Below are 20840 nucleotides of genomic sequence, written 5' to 3' on the forward strand. Positions count from 1 at the left end.
CTCGTTGTTTGGACGGGAAAAGCTGAGTCTGTGATATAATGGCAAAAGGTGTAACCCGAATGAACAGAGGTAAGTCTGCTGTGTATATATACACTCCTCTTATCTTGTTAACTGGGTTGATTACTGATTGTTCTCCTCTCGTGTTAATTAGGTTAATTATCTGAACGTGCTCCTCCCGAAATGTGTTAATAAAACATCATATAAACTTGATGCGCATACACACCCATAAAACACTCGCGCAAACATACAAAATAAAATTCACAAACGTATACCATAAGAAAGACGCATGCTTTAGCTGTGTATATATGTATATGCAAGTGATTTCATATGTGGATGTGCTGAACTTTTCAGTGTAAACGGAAGGCATTTCAGTGTAAAAGGAAGCAGCGGCACTTCCGGAGGGACATTTGAAAATGCTTAGCGTGGCTTAATGCATTAAAACAGTGTTTTTAAACGACCAAACTCAATAAACACATTATTAATAAAGCATATGATGTAGAGACAAGCAGATGAGTCCAGAATAAGAACGTTGCACGTTTAATTAAAATAAGAGTTGTAAAAAAAAAAAAAGAAAGAAAAGAAAAAAAACCTTGGGTGCGAGCATAAAAGTTTATGTTTGTTTGTTTTTTACATTTCCTGAAAGCGGTAGTGGTTTCGGTTTTCCACCGAACAGCAACAATATGTAAATTTGTTATTTTATCATCACCAACAACATAAAGCTACCTATGACCCTGGGTTCCTACCTGACTTAAGATCAAGTTTCACATTAAATAGGAGTACTACCTTTAATATAATATCTAGTTTTAATATGCCATTTGAAGCAATGTATATTTGTGCAATTTTGCTATGTTTCAGTGCTTAGTGGTGTGCCGTGGGATTTTGGTGGCTAAAAAAAGGTTGGAAACACTGTAATTATAATAATAATTTGTTCCATGTGTGTGTGCACTTGGATGGGTTAAATGCAGAGCACAAATACTGAGTATGGGTCACCGTACTTGGCCACACCTCACTTCACTTTCACTTTCACTATCACTTAATCAGGGGATTTCCACATTCACCACCAGATGTGCGAACAACACAATCACACAGTTGTTTTTATTATTTAGGCTCAGTGTCAGAAGAGGCGTTGCCTGTGTATTGGGTGTGCTTAAAACTCAGAAACAACAGCAGAGATCTCAGAGCTGTAGTGAAGGTTTCAGCTCATCACAAGGTAATGACACGCGGTTATCTTTAGTTGTGTTCAAGACTAAAGTGTTTTATGATTAATTCTGGATATATATTTATTCTGGATATATTCATCAGCTATATCTCCATTTTTATCAACAGATAATGAAAAAAACATTAAGAGAAATTCATTCATGGCAGAAGATCTGTGGAGCATCACAAACTGCAGAAGAATTAAACAGAGAGAAAAATGGTAAACAAAGAGGATGAGAGAGAACCTAACAAGCCAGGAGAGAAAAAGAGCCTGAAACGAGTCAGACGGAGCAGTTTTAGTAGTGGAAAACCAAACTGTGAGTATTCATGATATTAAATAAAACATGTAGTTTATTGCTACATAATGCAGTTTAATCTTCTCTGGAGTCTGTATGTAAAAGCAACCCCAAAACTTCACTATTTATCTACTAAATAAAAACTAATAGGATAATCAGATGGTGTGTGTGTGTGTGTGTGTGTGTTTTAATGTCTAGTTTCTGAAGATTCAGACAGTTTTATTCTGAGTGACTCTCAGTTGAGGTGAGATTCTGACCGATCATATAGACATAAATACACATAATTCTGTTACACTAAAAGTGTGTGCATGTACTGTATAATGACAGTTACTGTATGTGTGTTATAATTCTGAGAGAGAGTGCTTTCTCTTTTCAGACAGGAGCAGCTCCTTTCACTGGACCTGCAGAATATACGTTATATTCACTACTAAGTCTGTCATGTAGTAATTGCAATGTCAGTTTCCACAAATCCCTTCACTTGGATGTTCTCTTTTATTCTGGACGGCAAGGGCAGTGACTGTAACATCGAGCTTATTTTGCACTATTAAACATGTATTTATACCAATTTCATCAGGCTCCGAAAATTCTTCTAAAAGAACACAAAGAATGGCCTTCACAGCTGCCATAGCTGCAACACTTGCGTCATCAGAACAGGATGTTCAACGCACCATCGTTTCCTTTTAATAAACGTTTTGCAACGTTTTGTCGGGGCTGAATGCAGCTCTGATCAACTGCTCGTTAACTCAAATATCTAATCAGCCAATCACATGTACATAGATAGATGGTTTAAACATGTAGCTGGTCAAGACGATCTGCTGAAGTTCAGAGTGAATAGAGTGGCGAAATAATATTATTGGCAGTGTTAATTTCGTTGACTAAGACGACGACGAAAAATATTCGTCAACGAACCTTTTTTCTGTGACTAAGACAAGACGTTGACGAGCTAAAACTAATATCTGATGATAAAAACTATGACGAAATGTATGCGCGTCTTCGTTAACAAGACGAGACGGGACTAAAATGTTATTTGAGGACTACCAGACATTCAAAATACATCCTATAGGCTAAGTTAACTGACTTGTCTTTCAAAATGTGCGTCTCTGTCATTGGATAAGGGGCGTTTGTATATCTAGTCTCAGTATGGCAGCGCAGTGGACGGATAGGCTACCAAAACGCGAACTATAGCGATCTGAAACAATGGCCTCAGCACACGAAGGGTTAGGGAGTGGGTGACCAGACGTCCCGTTTTTCCCGGGAGTCACAATTCATTGTCGATTAACTTAAAGTCAGCGAAGGTGCAATAGGCGGAAACGCACTGATAGAAGTGCTCTCTCTCGCGCACGCGCCACTTCTTCAGTTCTCATACAGCGCGCGATCAGTTCTCAGAGCTCAAATACACACACAGCAGTCCACATGTCTCTCGTGTAGAGCATCTCACGGAAATACAGTCCGTTATGGTTTAAGTGAGCTTAAACAGGTGGGTGAAAACTGAATGTATGTCAGTAGGCTATTACATACATACCTTCCGTCTTAAATTGACAGCATTCCTAATTATCTGTGTCATAAATGTTAACCACCAAAATATGTTAAATAAATGTATACTTGTTAAGGAAACCTACTGTATCTGAAAAATGAGTTTAATTTATATTTCTACCAAAAAATAAAAATTTATTCCAGTTTTTCCAAATTCAATCCTTGATTCAAATTTCTCAAAACTAAGCTTAATTGATTTGGTCTAAAGAGAGAAGAATTGATGACTGTTTTTGTTTAAATACTACATATAAAATAGCTACCAAAATAAATGTTGGTAACTGCAGTTTGACTAAAAGTTGACAAAAATGCAATGACTTTTCGTCGACTAAAACTAGACTAAAACTATGAAAGACTCAAATGACTAAAACTAGACTAAAACTATGATAGACTCAAATGACTAAAATGTGACTAAGACTATTAAGCATTTTCGTCTCAAGATAAAGACTAAGACTAAATCAAAAATGCCTGACAAAATTAACACTGATTATTGGTTGTGACTAGGGATACAGTTAAAACTGGAAGCTAACAATAAATTAAATTTTCTATATATTAGATTGTATTTTATTACTGTCTACACCTACCCCAATCCTAAACCTATCCCTTACAATAATGCAAAAAAAGTCATTATTGTTGTACAGTGTGACAAAAATTACACTATACTGATGTGCACATGCCTGGTAGCTTTAGCTGTATCCCTTATAGCCTTAATCAAGATTGACTGTGAATATGGCAATGATTGATGCTACCAGATAGGCTGCTCTGAAAACATTGAAAAAACATAATTACTTATTAAAATATAATATGAAATGTTGCATGAATAACATCAAATGTTAGTGCCATTTCCTCAGATATTGCCCACATACAGGATCAGTTCACTCTCATCAGAATCAGAATAAGAATCAGAAAGAGCTTTATTGCCAAGTGTGTTTGCACACACAAGGAATTTGTCTTGGTGTTATGGGCTTCCAGTACAGAAAGTACAAACATAGTGCAGACAACATATAATTAAGGTGATAAAGAACACTAATGAAGAGAATATACAATAATTAAGAATAACAATAGTAATAAAAATAAAAATATACAGAAAAGAGACATGACCATAGACAGAACTGTGAATGTGCATGTGTCCTATGTACAGATGAAGGTTTGATGAGTTATTTACAGATGTACAGTACCATTTACATTTATTCATTTAGCTGACGCTTTTATCCAAAGCGACTTACAATTGCTATATATGTCAGAGGTCGCACGCCTCTGGAGCAACTAGGGGTTAAGTGTCTTGCTCAGGGACACATTGGTGTCTCACAGTGGATTCGAACCCGGGTCTCTCACACCAAAGGCATGTGTCTTATCCACTGCGCCATCACCACCCCAGTACCGGGGTGTGTTATGTGTTGTTCAGGTGGGATACGGCCTGGGGGAAAAAACTGTTCTTGTGTCTGGCTGTTCTGGTGCTCAGTGATCTGTAGCGCCGGCCAGAGGGCAACAGTACAAAGAGAGAGTGAGCTGGGTGTGAGGGGTCCAGAGTGACTTTCTTAGTCATTTTCCTCACTCTGGAGGTGTAAAGTTCTTGGAGGCTGGGCAGAGGGGCACCGATAATTCTCTCAGCAGTCCTAACTGTCCGTTGTAGTCTTCTGATGTCTGTTTTGGTAGCTGAACCAAACCAAACAGTTATAGAAGAACATAGGACAGACTCGATGATTGCAGAGTAGAACTGTTTCAGCAGCTCCTGCGGCAGGTTGAACTTCCTTAGCTGGCGGAGGAAATACAGCCTCTGCTGGGCCTTTTTCGCAATAGAGTCAATGTGATTGTCCCACTTCAGGTCCTGAGAGATGGTGGTGCCCAGGAATCTGAATGACTCTACTGAAGTCACAGTGCTGTTCATGATGGTGAGTGGGGGGAGAGCAGGGGGGTTTCTCCTGAAGTCCACTATCATCTCCACAGTTTTGAGCGTGTTCAGCTCCAGGTTGTTAAGACTGCACCAGACAGCCAGCTGCTCAACTTCCTGTCTGTAAGCAGACTCGTCACCGTCCTTGATGAGGCCTATGACTGTAGTGTCGTCCGCAAACTTCAGGAGCTTGACAGAGGGGTCCTTTGATGTGCAGTCATTCGTGTAGAGGGAGAAGAGCAGTGGGGAGAGAACGCAACCCTGAGGGGCGCCAGTGCTGATGGTGAGAGTCCTGGATGTGAGTTTGCCCAGCCTCACTAGCTGCTGCCTGTCTGTCAGGAAGCTGGTGATCCACTGACAGATGGAGGAGGGCACAGAGAGCTGTCTCAGTTTGTCTGAGAGAAGGTCAGGTATGATGGTATTGAAGGCCGAGCTGAAGTCCACAAATAAGATCCTTGCATAATTCCCAGGTTTGTCGAGGTGTTGCAGGATGTAATGCAGTCCCATATTGACAGCGTCATCCACAGACCTGTTTGCTCTATAGGCAAACTGAAGAGGATCCAGCAAGGGTCTAGTGATGTCCTTCAGGTAGGCCAGGACCAGTCTCTCAAGTGACTTCATGACCACAGACGTGAGTGCGACAGGTCTGTAGTCATTAAGTCCAGTGATTTTGGGCTTTTTGGGGACGGGAATGATGGTGGAGCGTTTGAGGCAGCAGGGAACTTCACACAGCTCCAGAGATCTGTTGAAGATTTGTGTAAAGATGGGGGCCAATTGGTCAGCACAGACTTTTAGACAGGCAGGTGAAATACCGTCTGGTCCTGAAGCTTTCCTAGATTTCTGTTTACTGAAGACCCGGTTCACATCCTCTACACAGACTTTAAACGCAGGTAGAATGGTGGGGGAGGGAGTAAGGGGGGTTGCAGGGGGGGAAGGTGAATGTGTGAAGTGCAGATCAGAGCGGGTGCTGGGTGTCAGTCTGGCCTTTTCAAATCTGCAGTAAAACACATTGAGATCGTCAGCCAGTTGTTGATTCTCCACAGACTGTGGGGGTAGTGTCTTGTACATGGTGATGTTCCTCAGACCAGTCCATACTGACGCCGGATCGTTGGCTGAAAGTTATTTTTTCAACTTCTCAGAGTAGTTCTTTTTAGCCACTCTGATCTCCTTTGTTAGTCTGTTCCTGGCCTGGTTATACAAGATTTTATCCCCACTTCTGTAATCATCCTCTTTGGCCTGACGAAGCTGTTTGCGTTTCCCAGTAAACCACGGTTTATCATTATTGAATGATAAGAATGTCCTGGTGGGGATGCATATATCCTCACAGAAACTGATATATGATGTCACAGTCTCTGTGAGTTCATCCAGATCGGTATAATTCATATCAGTATAATATTCTCTTATTTTCAGTGTCCTTCACAGTGAGCATGTCTGGTGGTCAGCCACAGGTCAAAGGCATATACAGCATTTTACCAACTACAAAATCGGTTCTGCATTTCTATTATTCCCCTATACTGGTTTCAGGTTTCAGACAGGGACTCAAATATCAAAAATAAACAAATATCATGTGCTTCCCCTTCTGCAGCTGGTCATGTTTATCTGGACTAAACAAACATGACATTGTGTTTGCCATCACATGATATAGAGTGGGGCAAATATGGGTACAGAAATCTTTGTTTACAAATTACAGAAGTCAGACGTTTCCTGTAGTTCTTGAGCAGGTTTGCACACACTGCAGCAGGGATTTTGGCCCACTCCTCCATACAGGTCTTCTCCAGATCTTTCAGGTTTTGGGGCTGTCGCTGGGCAACACAGAGTTTCAGCTCCCTCCATAGATTTTCTATTGGGTTCAGGGCTGGAGACTGACTAGGTGTCACAGATGCAGACGGACTCAGAAGGTAAGTGCAATAATGTGTCTTTATTTACAGGACTTGGGTGCTGGTGATCGTGAGACAAGGTGAGTAGCTTCTTGGTCGTGAATCTTGCAGGTGTTGGGTGATAGTGCTAATCGGGTCTTTCTGCCTAGCAGGCGGGTGGAGCGTGATCGGAGAGGAGTCGGATCCCAGACAGATGATCACACACAGACGGGTCTGAAGACTGAGAGGAAGACGGGACGGAGAACAGCAGGTTAGTACACAAGGTAAATGATCAGAGGTAATACTCATCGACTGGAGAGCTTCAGAGTAGAGTCCGGCAGGTAGCAACGAGATCGGACAACTGTGGTGGCTGGGGTGAGTGCTTATGAAGTGTCTGTGATGAGGGTGATGACGAGGTGCAGGTGTGCGTGATTAGAAGTCAGGTGAGGCAGATCTTGGGAGTTGAGTGACGGGGGAGCCTGGCCGTGCTGTTACAGTACCCCCCTCTCCACGGCCTGCTCCTGAAGGCCGACCCCGGCGTCGTGGTGGCCTACCCCGACCACGTGGGGCTGGGAGCTCCGGGTGAGCGGCATGGAAGTCCGACAGAAGGGTTGGATCGAGAACATCCTCTCTGGGTACCCAAGAGCGCTCCTCGGGGCCATAGCCCTCCCAATCTACAAGGTACTCCAACCTGCCACCACGGCGCCGGGAATGTAGGATCTCTCGCACCCTGTAGATGGCGCCTTCGTCTACGATGAGAGGGAGAGGGGGTTCCTCGACCGGACCAGGCTCTGGGGAGACAGAAGGGTAGAAGGGTTTTAGCAGGGACACGTGAAAAACAGGGTGAATTTTATACTGAGGGGGTAGTTGAAGTTTGTATGTTACTGGGTTGATCTGCTCTAGGATGGTAAAGGGAGTTCTGCGCGTACTCGGCCCAGCCCAAGAACTGGTTCCAAGAGTTCTGGTGGCTATGGCAGAAGGTTCTTAGGAAACGGCCGATTTCTTGAATTTTTCGTTCAGTCTGTCCGTTAGACTGCGGATGGTAGCCGGATGTCAAGCTGACGGTCACACCTAGGAGAGTGAAGAAGGCCTTCCAAACACGTGATATGAACTGGGGTCCCCTATCGGACACAATATCTTCTGGTATGCCATAGTGGCGGAATACATGATTGAAGAGTAGTTCGGCAGTCTGAAGAGCCGTGGGTAGGCCTGTGAGCGGGATTAGGCGGCAGAACTTGGAAAATCGATCTATGATGACAAGGATGCAGGTGAAAGTGTCCGAGACGGGCAGGTCGGTGATGAAATCCACTCCTAGGTGTGACCACGGGCGGTTAGGTGTGGGAAGTGGAACGAGTTTGCCAGAGGGGAGATGACGGGAGGTTTTGGAGATGGCACAGTCCGGACAGCCCTGAACGAACCTTCGTACGTCCCTGGCCATATTGGGCCACCAGAAGCGATCTTGTAGCAGCGAGAGGGTGGCGTTGGCCCCGGGGTGGCCAGTACCGAGGGAGGTATGCGACGAGAAGATGAGCGGGGTTCGTTGAGTTCTAGGTACATACTGGCGATCTGGAGGGCAGCCCGGCGGATTGGCAGGAGGATTCTCTGAGGCGACTGGTGGAGAGGACCATTGGATGGGACTGATTAACATCTCCGTCGGCAGAATGCCCTCTGGCTCCTCCGGACCTTCCTCAGGGGCATGGACTCGGGAGAGAGCGTCTGCTTTCAAATTACGGGGCCCTGGACGATAGGAAATCTTGAAGTTAAACCGGGTAAAGAATAGAGCCCATCTGGCTTGGCGGGGGTTCAGCCGTTTGGCCTCACGCAAGTACTGAAGATTTTTGTGGTCCGTCAGAACCAGGAAGGGATGAAGGGCCCCTTCCAACCAGTGCCTCCATTCCTCCAGGGCGAGCTTGATAGCTAACAATTCTCGATTCCCGATATCATAGTTCCTCTCCGCCGGGCTGAGTTTCCGGGAAAAGAAGGCACATGGATGGAGCTTGGGAGGCGTCCCCTGCTGCTGGGACAAAACCGCACCAACACCTGTGGTGGAGGCATCTACCTCCACGACGAATGGCAGATTCGGGTCAGGGTGAACTAGGAGTGGTGCGGTTGTGAAGGCTTTCTTTAGGTTCAGGAAAGCTGTTGTGGCGCTGGAGTTCCATGCAAGAGTTTTGGTTCCCCCTTTGAGGAGGTCTGTGAGAGGGCTGGTGATGGTACTGTACTGAGCAATGAAACGACGGTAGAAATTTGAAAATCCGAGAAAGCGTTGCAGTTCCTTGATGGTACCCGGTTGTGGCCAAGAGGTGATGGCCTCCACCTTCTTTCTGTCCATGCGGACACCACCCTTTTCTATAATATAGCCCAGGAAGTGGACGCGGGTTTGGTGAAAGGTACATTTTTCGGCCTTGAGGTAGAGATGGAACCTCCGCAGCTGTTGAAGGACCTCCGCAACGTGTTGGCGGTGTTCGGCCAGGCTCCGGGAGTAAATCAAAATATCGTCAATATAGACGATGACGAAACGATGGAGGTACTCCCGGAGCACCTCATTCATGAATCCCTGGAAGACCGAGGGAGCGTTGACGAGTCCATAGGGCATAACCCTATATTCATAGTGGCCGGTGGGCGTGACAAAAGCGGTCTTCCACTCGTCTCCCTCTCGGATCCGAATGAGATTGTAGGCGCTGCGGAGGTCCAGCTTGGTGAAGATAGTTGCGCCGCGGAGTTGTTCCAGGGCCGTAGGGACAAGAGGAAGAGGGTACCGATACTTGACTGTGATGTCATTGAGCTTACGGTAGTCGATGCATGGGCGAAGGCCACCATCCTTCTTGGCCACGAAGAAAAAGCTGGACGCAGCAGGGGAGGTAGATGGTGTGATGTAACCTTGTCGCAATGCCTCCTCGATGTACTCCTCCATGGCCTTCTGCTCTGGTAGTGACAAAGGATAAATCCTTCCCCGCGGTACTGACTCACCCGGTAGCAGATCAATTGCACAGTCCCATGGCCGATGCGGTGGTAGCTGAGAAGCCCTTTTTGGGCAGAAGACGTCCTGAAATTGGCTGTATTCGGCTGGGATGTCGACAGACTGCTGGGCGACAGGGCTCTCTATGGAGGTGGAGTAGAGGGGAAGTGAAGCTTGGGTCTCAGCGGTGGGCGACGGCAATGATGGGAAACATCTTGGGAAACAGCAACTACCCCATTTTAAAACCTCACCGGTACTCCAGGACAACGTCGGGTTATGTTGAATGAACCAGGGGAGACCCAAGATGATGTCCACCCGTGACTCCTCTATCACCAGCAAATGAATTTCTTCCTGATGCAGGCTGCCCACTTGTAGTAGTAAAGGCCCCACACAGTGTTTCACCAGACGACGGGAAAGGGCTTTACCTGTTATGGTTTCGATTTGGTAAGTTGTCTCGGTGTTGATGGTCTGGAGCTGGAGCTGCTTGCAGAGGAGACCAGAGATGAAGTTCCCCGAAGAGCCGGTGTCGAGGAGGACGGTGACTGACAGGGAAAAGGAATCGGTGATTAGCTGAGCCTGAGTGGTAAGAGGTTGCATCTTCGGGAAGGTAGGTCGGAGTCCACTCACCGTCAGCCGTGAGGGACGAAGAGGGCAATCCAGGATGAGGTGAGAGTTGCTTCCACAATATAGGCACAAACCCCCTTGTAGACGTCTTCGGCGTTCTCCGGGAGTGAGGTGATAGGAATCAGTGATCATAGGCTCAGGTGGGTTACTTTCAGACGAGGGCAGCGTGGATGTAGTGCGGGGGTTATTGGTCTGGTGGGACTCAGGGCTGCAGGCTCGCATTCTGTTAGAGCAGCGTACTGCCAGCTGGATAAACTTCTCCAGGCCGAAAGTGTCATCGTAAGCTGCAAGTTGTAAGCGCACCGAGGGGTTTAAGCCCTGGCGGAAGGCAGTCAGAAGCGAGGGCTCGTTCCATCCGCTCGCAGCCGCGAGGGTACGGAACTTGAGGGAATACTCACGGGTGGATAAAGAGCCCTGCCGCAGCCGATACAGCTGTTCGCCAACTGTGGAGTCGCCTGGTGAGTGGCTGAAAACTTCGCGAAAATGGCTCATAAACTGGGAGAAGGAGTGAGTCGCGGGACCAGCTTGAGACATAATAGTTTCTGCCCACTTGAGCGCTGGACCGGTGAGTGAGGAGATGATGAACGCTATCTTAGATTTATCTGAGGTGAACATTTGTGGGTGAAGATCGATAGTGAGATTACACTGCAAAATGAAACCATTGCATTCTTCTGGTTCACCTGAGTAGGGCGCTGGTCTGGCCATGGGACTGGCGAACATTACCGGAGAAGGAGAGCTGATGGCTGGTGGATTCAGTGAAACGGGGGGTGGTGAAGAGGTGGTAGCTGGTGTGAGGAGCCTCTTCACTAAGTCGACTAGCTCTTGGAAGGGATCAGGCGTGCTCATGTTGTTACCGGTCTTGGTCCGATCTTCTGTCACAGATGCAGACGGACTCAGAAGGTAAGTGCAATAATGTGTCTTTATTTACAGGACTTGGGTGCTGGTGATCGTGAGACAAGGTGAGTAGCTTCTTGGTCGTGAATCTTGCAGGTGTTGGGTGATAGTGCTAATCGGGTCTTTCTGCCTAGCAGGCGGGTGGAGCGTGATCGGAGAGGAGTCGGATCCCAGACAGATGATCACACACAGACGGGTCTGAAGACTGAGAGGAAGACGGGACGGAGAACAGCAGGTTAGTACACAAGGTAAATGATCAGAGGTAATACTCATCGACTGGAGAGCTTCAGAGTAGAGTCCGGCAGGTAGCAACGAGATCGGACAACTGTGGTGGCTGGGGTGAGTGCTTATGAAGTGTCTGTGATGAGGGTGATGACGAGGTGCAGGTGTGCGTGATTAGAAGTCAGGTGAGGCAGATCTTGGGAGTTGAGTGACGGGGGAGCCTGGCCGTGCTGTTACACTAGGCCACTCCAGGACCTTGAAATGTTTCTTACAGAGCCACTCAGTTGCCCTTGCTGTGTGTTTGGGGTCATTGTCATGCTGGAAGACCCAGCCACGACCCATCTTCAATGCTCTTACTGAGAGAAGGAGGTTGTTCCCCAAAATCTCATGATACATGGCCCAATCCATCCTCCCCTCAATACGGTGCAGTCGTCCTGTCCCCTTTGCAGAAAAGCACCCCCATGCTTCACGGTTGGGATAGTGTTCTTGGGATTGTACTCATCCTTCTTCCTCCAAACACAGCGAGTGGAGTTTATACCAAAAAGTTATTTTTTGGTCTCATCTGACCGCGTGACCTTCTCCCATGCCTCCTCTGGATCATCCAGATGGTCTTTGGCAATCTTCAGACGGGCCTGGACATGTGCTAGCTTGAGCAGGGGGACCTTGCATGCGCTGCAGGATTTTAATCCATGAGAGTGTAGTGTGTTACTATTGGCGCTTTTCCACTGCGTGGTACGACTTGGCTCGGCACGGCTCAGTTCGGCTCGTTTTGTGTTTCCACTGCAGTTTAGTACCGCTTTAGAGTGGGCGGGATTATTCACGTGTTGTCATAGTTGCGCCGCCTCTACTGCCGTGACTCCTGGAAAACTTTTTAATTCTGCATCGCTCCATCGCGCTCTCGCTGGATCCGCTCCTTGGCTATCAAAGAAGAGAGGAACATCTGTACTTCCTCAACAGACAACGAAACAGCCATTTTTTGGTTGTTTAAAAAAGGTGCGCTCATTCAAAACAGTTGCATTCAATCCTTCGCTGGCTGTGCTGATTTAAATCTAGCGGGTCTGTTGTGTCTCGTGCTGAAAGTTCAATGATGCAGGCAGTGATGATTTTCTCCGGCCAATCAGTGATCAATGGTGCGGCTCGCTTGGAACCTCGGCCGAGGTGGTACTAAAAAAAGTACCAGGTACCAGGTACTGTTCCCAGTGGAAAACTCGCCAATAGTGAGGTGTACTGAACCGTGCTGTGCCGTACTATGCAGTGTAAAAGCGCCATAATGGTAACCGTTGAGACTGTGGTCCCAGCTCACTTCAGGCCATTGAGCAGGTCCTCCCGTGTAGTTCTAGGCTGACCCCTCACCTTTCTCAGGATCATTGATACTCCACGAGGTGAGATCTTGCATGGAGCCCCAGTCCGAGGGAGATTGACAGTCATCTTGAATTTCTTCCATTTTCTAATAATTGTGCCAACAGCTGTTGCCTTCTCACCAAGCTGTTTGCCTATTGTCCTGTAGCCCATGCCAGCCTTGTGCAGGTCTACAATTTTTTTTTGTTTTTCTGTCACAGTTGAGGTGTACCTATGATGAAAATTACAGATCTCTTTTTTAAAGCTGTTTTAAATAGGATATCTCATTTTAAACTAGGATATTAATCATATTTTAATTGCTCTTTAATGAACAGAATAAATCCCTTTATAGAGGGTTTTATTTGTTTTAAGATGGTTTTATTTGATCTGTCTTTCAGTTTGCAGTCTTGATGTAGTTTAGTTTGATATCATCTGGAAGATCACAGCAAGCAGTACTGCAGCTCATTGATGGAAGACAAACCACTATAGCATATTTACTGTGCTCAGTATGCATTATTCTTTTATATATATATATATATATATATATATATATATATTTCATACTCCTACCTTGCTAAAAAAAACTATAGAAGCCCAATAGAAACCACCACAGAAATTCCAATGGTTTCCATTTAAATTCCATTATAAACCATTAGCTTTTTCCAGTAAAACCATTACAAAATTCCTTTATGTAGTGTGTTTTGGGCATTTTTCCAATATAATTTAACATCCCACCAATAGAATCCATCACATACCAGTAGACACCATTATAGTTTCCATTAAAACCAATACAATTTCCATTATAACCATTAAATTCATTACATTTTCTATTGTGTTTTGGGCAGGGTTCAATTGTTTGTTTTTTTCAGCAGGGTAGTCACCCTGGTGTGCTAAAAAATGTAAATATGAATGGGAATATACTTCAGATACATTATATTACCAAAAGTATTCGCTCACCCATCAAATAAATTGAATTCAGGTGTTCCAATCACTTCCATAGCCACAGGTGTATAATGAAGCACCTAGGCATGCAGACTGCTTCAACAAACATATGTGAAAGAATGGGATGCTCTTAGGAGCTCAGTGAATTCCAGTGTGATCCTGTGATAGGATGCCACCTGTGCAACAAATCCAGTCGTGAAATTTCCTTGCTACTAAATATTCCACAGTCAACTGTCAGTGGTATTATAACAAAGCGGAAGTGATTGGGAAAGACTCAGCCATGAAGTGGTAGGCGATGTAAAATGACAGAGCAGGGTCAGCGGATGCTGAGGCGCATAGTGTGCAGAGGTCGACAACTTTCTGGAGAGTCAATCGCTACAGACCTCCAAAGTTCATGTGGCCTTCAGATTAGCTCAAGAACAGTGCCTAGAGAGCTTCATGGAATGGTTTTCCATGGCCGAGCAGCTGCATCCAAGCCATATATCGCCAAGTGCAATGCAAAGTGTCGGATGCAGTGGTGTAAAGCACGCCGCCACTGGACTCTAGAGCAGTGGAGATGCTTTCTCTGGAGTTACGAGTTATGCTTCTCCATCTGGCAATCTGATGGACGAGTCTGGGTTTGCTGGTTGCCAGGAGAACGGTACTTGTCTGACTACATTGTGCCAACTGTGAAGTTTGGTGGAGGGGGGATTATGGCATGGGGTTGTTTTTCAGGAGCTGGGCTTGGCCCCTTAGTTCCAGTGAAAGGAACTCTGAATGCAAGAGATTTTGGACAATTCCATGCTCCCAACTTTGTGGGTTTGGGGATGGCCCCTTCCTGTTCCAACAGTACTGCGCGCCAGTGCACAAAGCAAGGTCCATAAAGACATGGATGAGTGAGTTTGGTGTAAAAGAACTTGACTGGCCTGCACAGAGTCCTGACCTCAACCCGATAGAACACCTTTGGGATGAATTAGAGTGAAGACTGCGAGCCAGAATCAACCCCAAAACGTTACTATTTATCTACTAAATAAAAACTATGAGGATAATCAGATGTTTGTGTTTTTAATGTCTAGCTTCTGATGATCCACACAGTTTTATTCTGAGTGACTCTCAGATGAGGTGAGATTCTCACCGATCACATACACAGACTAAATGACTAAATACACTCAGTTCTGTTATACTGACAGTATACTGTATGTGTGTTATAGTTCTGAGAGTGTGTTTTCTCTTCAGCCAGGAGCAGCTGCTTTCACCGGACCAGCAGAATAGGTTTTATATTCAGTCTCTGATTAAACGATGTTTATTTTACATTGTTTGTATTTTAGTTTTACTATATACTCAAACTATTATAGACCTACTGAATATAATCAACCAATATCAACACAACAGTTTTTACTGTACATAATACAAACAATATTTTTTTCTGTACATTTCTAAAACATGTATATGTATGATTATAAAATATGTTGTCATGACTTTAGTTATTGTTTTATGACTCTTGTTTTTTTTTTGTGCTCCTGCAGGAACACACGTGTTCTGTAGGAGCATTCATGCCATGTTGACAATATTGAACATTACTGAGGTTTCAATATGTAAAAAGCGTCTGTGTCCTTGTTGAACTGGTAGCTAATTGCAGCTTGTAAGATGAGACTGAGAGCTCCTGCTTGTACCACCTGACACTGCAGATTCATTTAGGCATTGATAGTGATGCTATAGAAACACAATTCCCAGTCCGAGGACGCAAACAGCTCCAAACAGAAAGTGACGTGTTGGAGCTAATAAATTGTCATGGGAACTAATGATGGTACTAACATGGGCGGTATAGACAAACAGAACACAAAACACAGGAGGAGCACAGCAACAAAACAAGAGTCACACAAGAAGGGATTTAACTATTATTCCAGATCAACTGTGAGCTTAGATTTCACTTTGTTGGTTTGTGCTAATGGGCCGCAAAAAGCAGAAGAATTGGATGGTTTTTGAACACTTTCGCCCTTTGTGTGTGTGTGTGTGTGTGTGTGTTCACGTTTATCTGTTTTTACAGAACGGAGAGGCTCAATAAAGCTCAACAGCAGTAGAAAAATGCTTTAAATACCATAATTAAGTGAGAAATATACTATCTTCAGTATGTGTTTGTTCAATCGTTCATTAAAACTCTGGATCACTATGCGAGACACAACTGGACTCTTTCAGCATTGGCTGACTGTGACTGTGGACTGACTGACACAGGATATATCAGGACATTCCTCTGTACACCCACTGTCTCAGAGAGTGTGGTGTTAGAGATGGATCGTGTCGTTGTTAGCAGAGTCTTCTGGCTGTTTGTTGATTCAGTGTGTGTGTGTGTGTGTGTGTGTGTGTGTGAGAGAGAACGAGAGAGCACTGCCGTGTGTAAGAATGAGCTCATTGTGTGTGTTTGTGTGATTGGGTGATTCAATGGTCAGTGCGGACACAAATGTTGATTGTCCCTTCAAATAAATGAGTGCGAGAGCGAGATGAAGGATAAACTATTAAAATAATGGGAAATCTATCAAAATTACAGCACTGTAAAACCACAGACCAGCAATAAACTGTCAATTTATAATATCATGGATGTAAAAGCACAAGTCAGTAATGTCTGTGAAGCAATATATTAGCGTAGCACACAATCTTATCCAGCTAGTCAGCTAACTGTGTTCTGTAGCATCTGCACTGTGTTGCTAAAACTATCTTTTAAATCTAATGTAATTATTTCCCACATCCAAGTTCCAGGTTATAATATACAAAAGTCTGAACATTAATCTCTTAATTTTACAGTAGTGAAACTTACCCAAAATAAAGGCTTAAACTTCTAAAAAACGCACATTTAAGGGGCTCCCCTTTTGGTGAAAGTTTTTAGACAGCTTTCTAAATGTCCATCAGACAGAGAGAACCCATGGAGACTCATATCTAAGCGTGTGATGATCTGATTGACCTGAAATTACAGGAGGTATATAGTAACAGACATATCAATTGGTGATTCCTGGGGAACATATGAATGCTGTAAGTCACTTTGAATGAAATTACCCACAAATGTAAGTCACAGCAGATGTGAGCTGCATATATGTGCATGTGTCTGTGCACAAATCATTTAGCTGTTTGAACATTTATAAAAATATGTATCAGGTGTTTCATATATGTATTTTCACACAGTCAGTTTTCATAACCACATCCTAGATTATAGGACCACCTCAAAATAATACGAAAAGGATACAATACTCTAGAAATTCTAAATAAAGGCGTGATTATCAGCCAATGAATTTGTCCTTAAAACAAAGTCACACATAAACTACAAAAGACTAATGTAAAACAGTGAACTCGTTGAGAGGTGTGTCAGAGACTTTGCATTTAGGCAATAAAGCCTGAAACACTTCAGAATGACAAACTGAAGTGTCAGAAAATACACAAAGACTGATTCTTTAAAGGTTTTATGTACAGACAGGTTTAGAGTGACTTTGTGTGTGTGTCAATTAAATCTTATTTTACCAGTAGAAACAACTGCCAAACAATTATGCACATCAGGCATTTTTCACTTCAAACCACTCATCAACAATTACATATCAACTATAAACAATTATGTACAGTCCTGATAGCAATTATTAAGACTGATGTGGTTTGGAATTAGCTAAATATGTTGGGATAAATCAATGGATCAAAGATTGAGAGAGAACAGGCGTGGCAAAGCCAACCACTGGCAGGAATGTAAATCAGAGTAAATCACTTCATCAGGCTTCAGGCAGACTGCACAACACGGTGATTAAAACTATTTTATACTAGATATTGATAAGTTTTATAAGTGTTTTATAAGTTCACTGAACAACCGTTAATTAAACTTGAACTCTAAATCATATCTCTACTTTTGGCAATGTATAAAGCAAGAACAGAATTCAAGTTAACAGGGTTAAAATTATTTAATTGCAGAATATCTGTGGAAAATCAAAATCTACAGGATGCCAAACAAAGAGGATGAGAGACAATCTAATCGACCAAGAAAGAAAAAGACACAGACGAGTCAGACGGAACAGCATTAATAGTGGAACACCAAACTGTGAGTATTTATGATTAAACACTGTTGTCGTTTATCTTCTGTGGTGTCTGAATGTGTCAAATCAATCCTGTACTGTCATTTCATCTGCTATATAAACTGTTTATGAAGATAATCAGACACTGTTTTGTTTCTTTTTTTTACGGTTTGTGATTTTTAGTTTTTCACAATGCAGACAGACCGGCAGAGATTCATTCTGATCTTCAAGTCAAGTCAAGTCCAGACACCTTTATCTCTATACTGCTTTATACTCTACAATACAATACAATAGCAGCTTTACCATGATAAACAAGAAAATAATGATTCAGTGATGCAAATTATACTGTAAAGCAACTCTAAAAGAAAATGCAACAACAGTGTCATTGTTTAGATGAGGTTCAGTTTGGTAACTGTGTAAAAATTATCAGATATTAAAGTAATTCAATTCAGTTCAGCTGTAAAGCAGCTCTGGAGAAACCAATGTCATTATCAGCTCAGTTCAGTTGGTGACATATTTACACATCATATACAGAGAAAAAAAAATACTATAAGAACTGATGCAGTAACTTGTAATATCATAAAGAAATTAATTTGGAATTAAATTATTTTTTTTAGATTGCATTTATTGTAATGAATATGTAATAGCACTGGGTAACACAAATATTTAGTTGTACTTAAATTGTGTTTCATTTCATGATACATTGTGGTTATAAGACTGATGTTCAGTTTGTAAAAAATAACAAAAATCTATGTGAAATGTAAAACAGAGTGATATGCAGTAAAGCACAATGCAAATGTTTGCATTGCTCAGAGCTTTCCACCACATCACTGGTATGGAATAACATCATTTGTATATGCAAAGCCTTTGTATTTCTTATGCAAAGGTGCTAACATGACCCTTTCTCATTGACACTGCTGATATTGTAGGATACTGTAAAAAATAAAAATGATTTTTTTTTTTACAGTAAAAAAAAAAAATACTGTAAAAAAAATGAAATGAAATAAAAGCAATTTAAACCTTGTCTGAGAATGTGAGCTACATTTAGTGAAGATTGATGTCAAAACAACATCATGCCAACACTGATGGTGCCAGCAGATCAAGGTCAAAATCAGATAAAAATCAAGTTCTGCATTCAAACACATGAACCAAAAGCTTATGATGCCTCATTTGAATCATGCAAATGAAAGTCACTTTCGATTCATCACTCATGGCCACAGATTTGTTTTAACATGCTTTCATAATGTACAAGACTTGTTCTGAAAAGCTATTGCTGGGTCGAGTCACTGAGAAGCAATTTGTAAAAAAAAAAGAAAAAAAAAGTGTTCTGCTTAGAAAAAAACAAAAACAAAAAAAAAAACATTTTTTAGTCTTCACATTTGTTGTCATCACAATAAAGTCCAGGATGTTCCTCTAGCCCTAAATCTTGCTAGTATCTCACAGAAATTTACTAAAATTCTGCAAAAGAAATTTCTGGGTCACAAAATGACTTCGCGCTGTAAGAAAAGCTGCAACACTATGAAAATACAATGAGACAAGTGGGATGAGATCTAGAGAGACAGATACATCAGGTGTAGGTGGGCCGACACAGAACAGTGGGCAAAGAGTAATGTTTGTAAACTGCATGTCAAATTACAAACAGAAAATACAATACAACACTAAGATTCAAAACAGCAAATAACAAAACAACCCAAAACAACAAATAAAACATAAAATGCATATTTTCTGTCAGTATAATACATGTAATATATAAATGACAGTATAAAGATTAAATTCACTTTTTTTGTAACTAGAAAAACTAAAACAAAAATTGACATGTCCCTTTATCATTCTGGATTTTCTGGTTGACACTTTACAATAAGCTTCCTTTTGTTAACATTGCTTAACATGAACAAACAATACTTTTAAAGCATTGATTGACGGTAATGTTAAAGTTTCTGTTACATTAGTATCTGTTAATATTAGTACCTCAGCTAATAACAATGAACAGTTGCATTTATTTTATTAACCAACGTTAACAAAGATGAATAAATAAATACAGCTGCCACTTTTTTAACGTAAATTTTACGGAATTTTAGTGCAGCACAACATTTCTGTTTCCACTTACTTTTCATAAAAGATACATCTATACACACAGAATTCTGAATAGAATTTATGCTCCTCTGGTGGTGACTCAAGCTCTCACAATTAATTACATATTGCATATTACTTATTATTTTTTATGCTTTGTTGCATATTTGTTAGTTTTATTTGTCTATGAACCAAATAAAGTTACTATCATTGAAATATTATAAAAAAATAATTTCTCTTTTTTTTATTTAATTTAAATTTAAATGATCTCTTTATCGCATTCACTAATAACTGTGTAATTGCGTCTGGAGGTCTGTGCACGCCACTAGGTTAAACCACAGCGATACATGTGAATGATTTCCAGCCACCAGATGCCTCTAATTCACCTCTTAAAAACATTTTCTCCATTTTAACCTCAAATACTACACTAACTGTAATGGTAACACTTCATAATAACGTTCAGCTGTAAATCATTTTTAAGTGAGTAGTTAGTGATTAACTAATTTACAAAACATTCATAAGCAATTAATAAGGGATATGCTATAATTTGTGCATGTTTTGTAAATTAATTTACAAGTAATTAGCTAATGATGAACTAATCATTTACAAAACATGGCTATGCATTCATAGATGATTAAAAGTGATATGTTAATATTTTTTATCTGTTTTGTAGATTAAGTTATAAATCATTTGTTCAGTGTTCGAACTGGGTGTCCCAATTAATTTCAGTGACAGAAATTAATATTTTCCAACAAGTTTACAGTGATTTTTACCATTTATGGACATTTTTAACTTTATAAAGCCTTTTTTCTAGAAGTGTGCATTATCTTTTGCTCAAATCTTAATCGATAAAGTCAAATAATAAGATATTTGGGGCTTTTACCAAATAAATAAAATCATCAACAAAATTAGTCTTTGCAATACAGAGGAAACACATCAGAAGCTGCATTTGAAGAGGCATGATGATGTATTTACAGTGTTTAATGCAGGACATGAATG

At 42.2% G+C, this 20840-nt stretch overlaps 1 protein-coding gene and 2 long non-coding RNA genes across 3 annotated transcripts in view; all 3 read left to right on the forward strand.

Annotated features, from left to right (window-relative positions):
* The window catches only part of LOC306861931 (uncharacterized protein), a 1169885-nt gene that overhangs the window by 1137119 nt on the left and 11926 nt on the right, over window positions 1–20840 (forward strand). The gene's annotated exons all lie outside the window — the stretch shown is intronic.
* On the forward strand, window positions 1140–4089 carry LOC306862939. Its single transcript, XR_013783628.1, has 4 exons — window positions 1140–1210; window positions 1327–1514; window positions 1692–1737; window positions 1870–4089. It is a non-coding gene; the product is annotated as an uncharacterized lncRNA (long non-coding RNA).
* LOC306862940 lies at window positions 17459–19106 on the forward strand. The gene is made up of 3 exons (XR_013783629.1): window positions 17459–17502; window positions 17671–17797; window positions 17955–19106. It is a non-coding gene; the product is annotated as an uncharacterized lncRNA (long non-coding RNA).

The sequence above is a fragment of the Barbus barbus genome (genome assembly GCF_936440315.1).
Source record: "Barbus barbus genome assembly, chromosome: 43".
Lineage (NCBI taxonomy): Eukaryota > Metazoa > Chordata > Actinopteri > Cypriniformes > Cyprinidae > Barbus > Barbus barbus.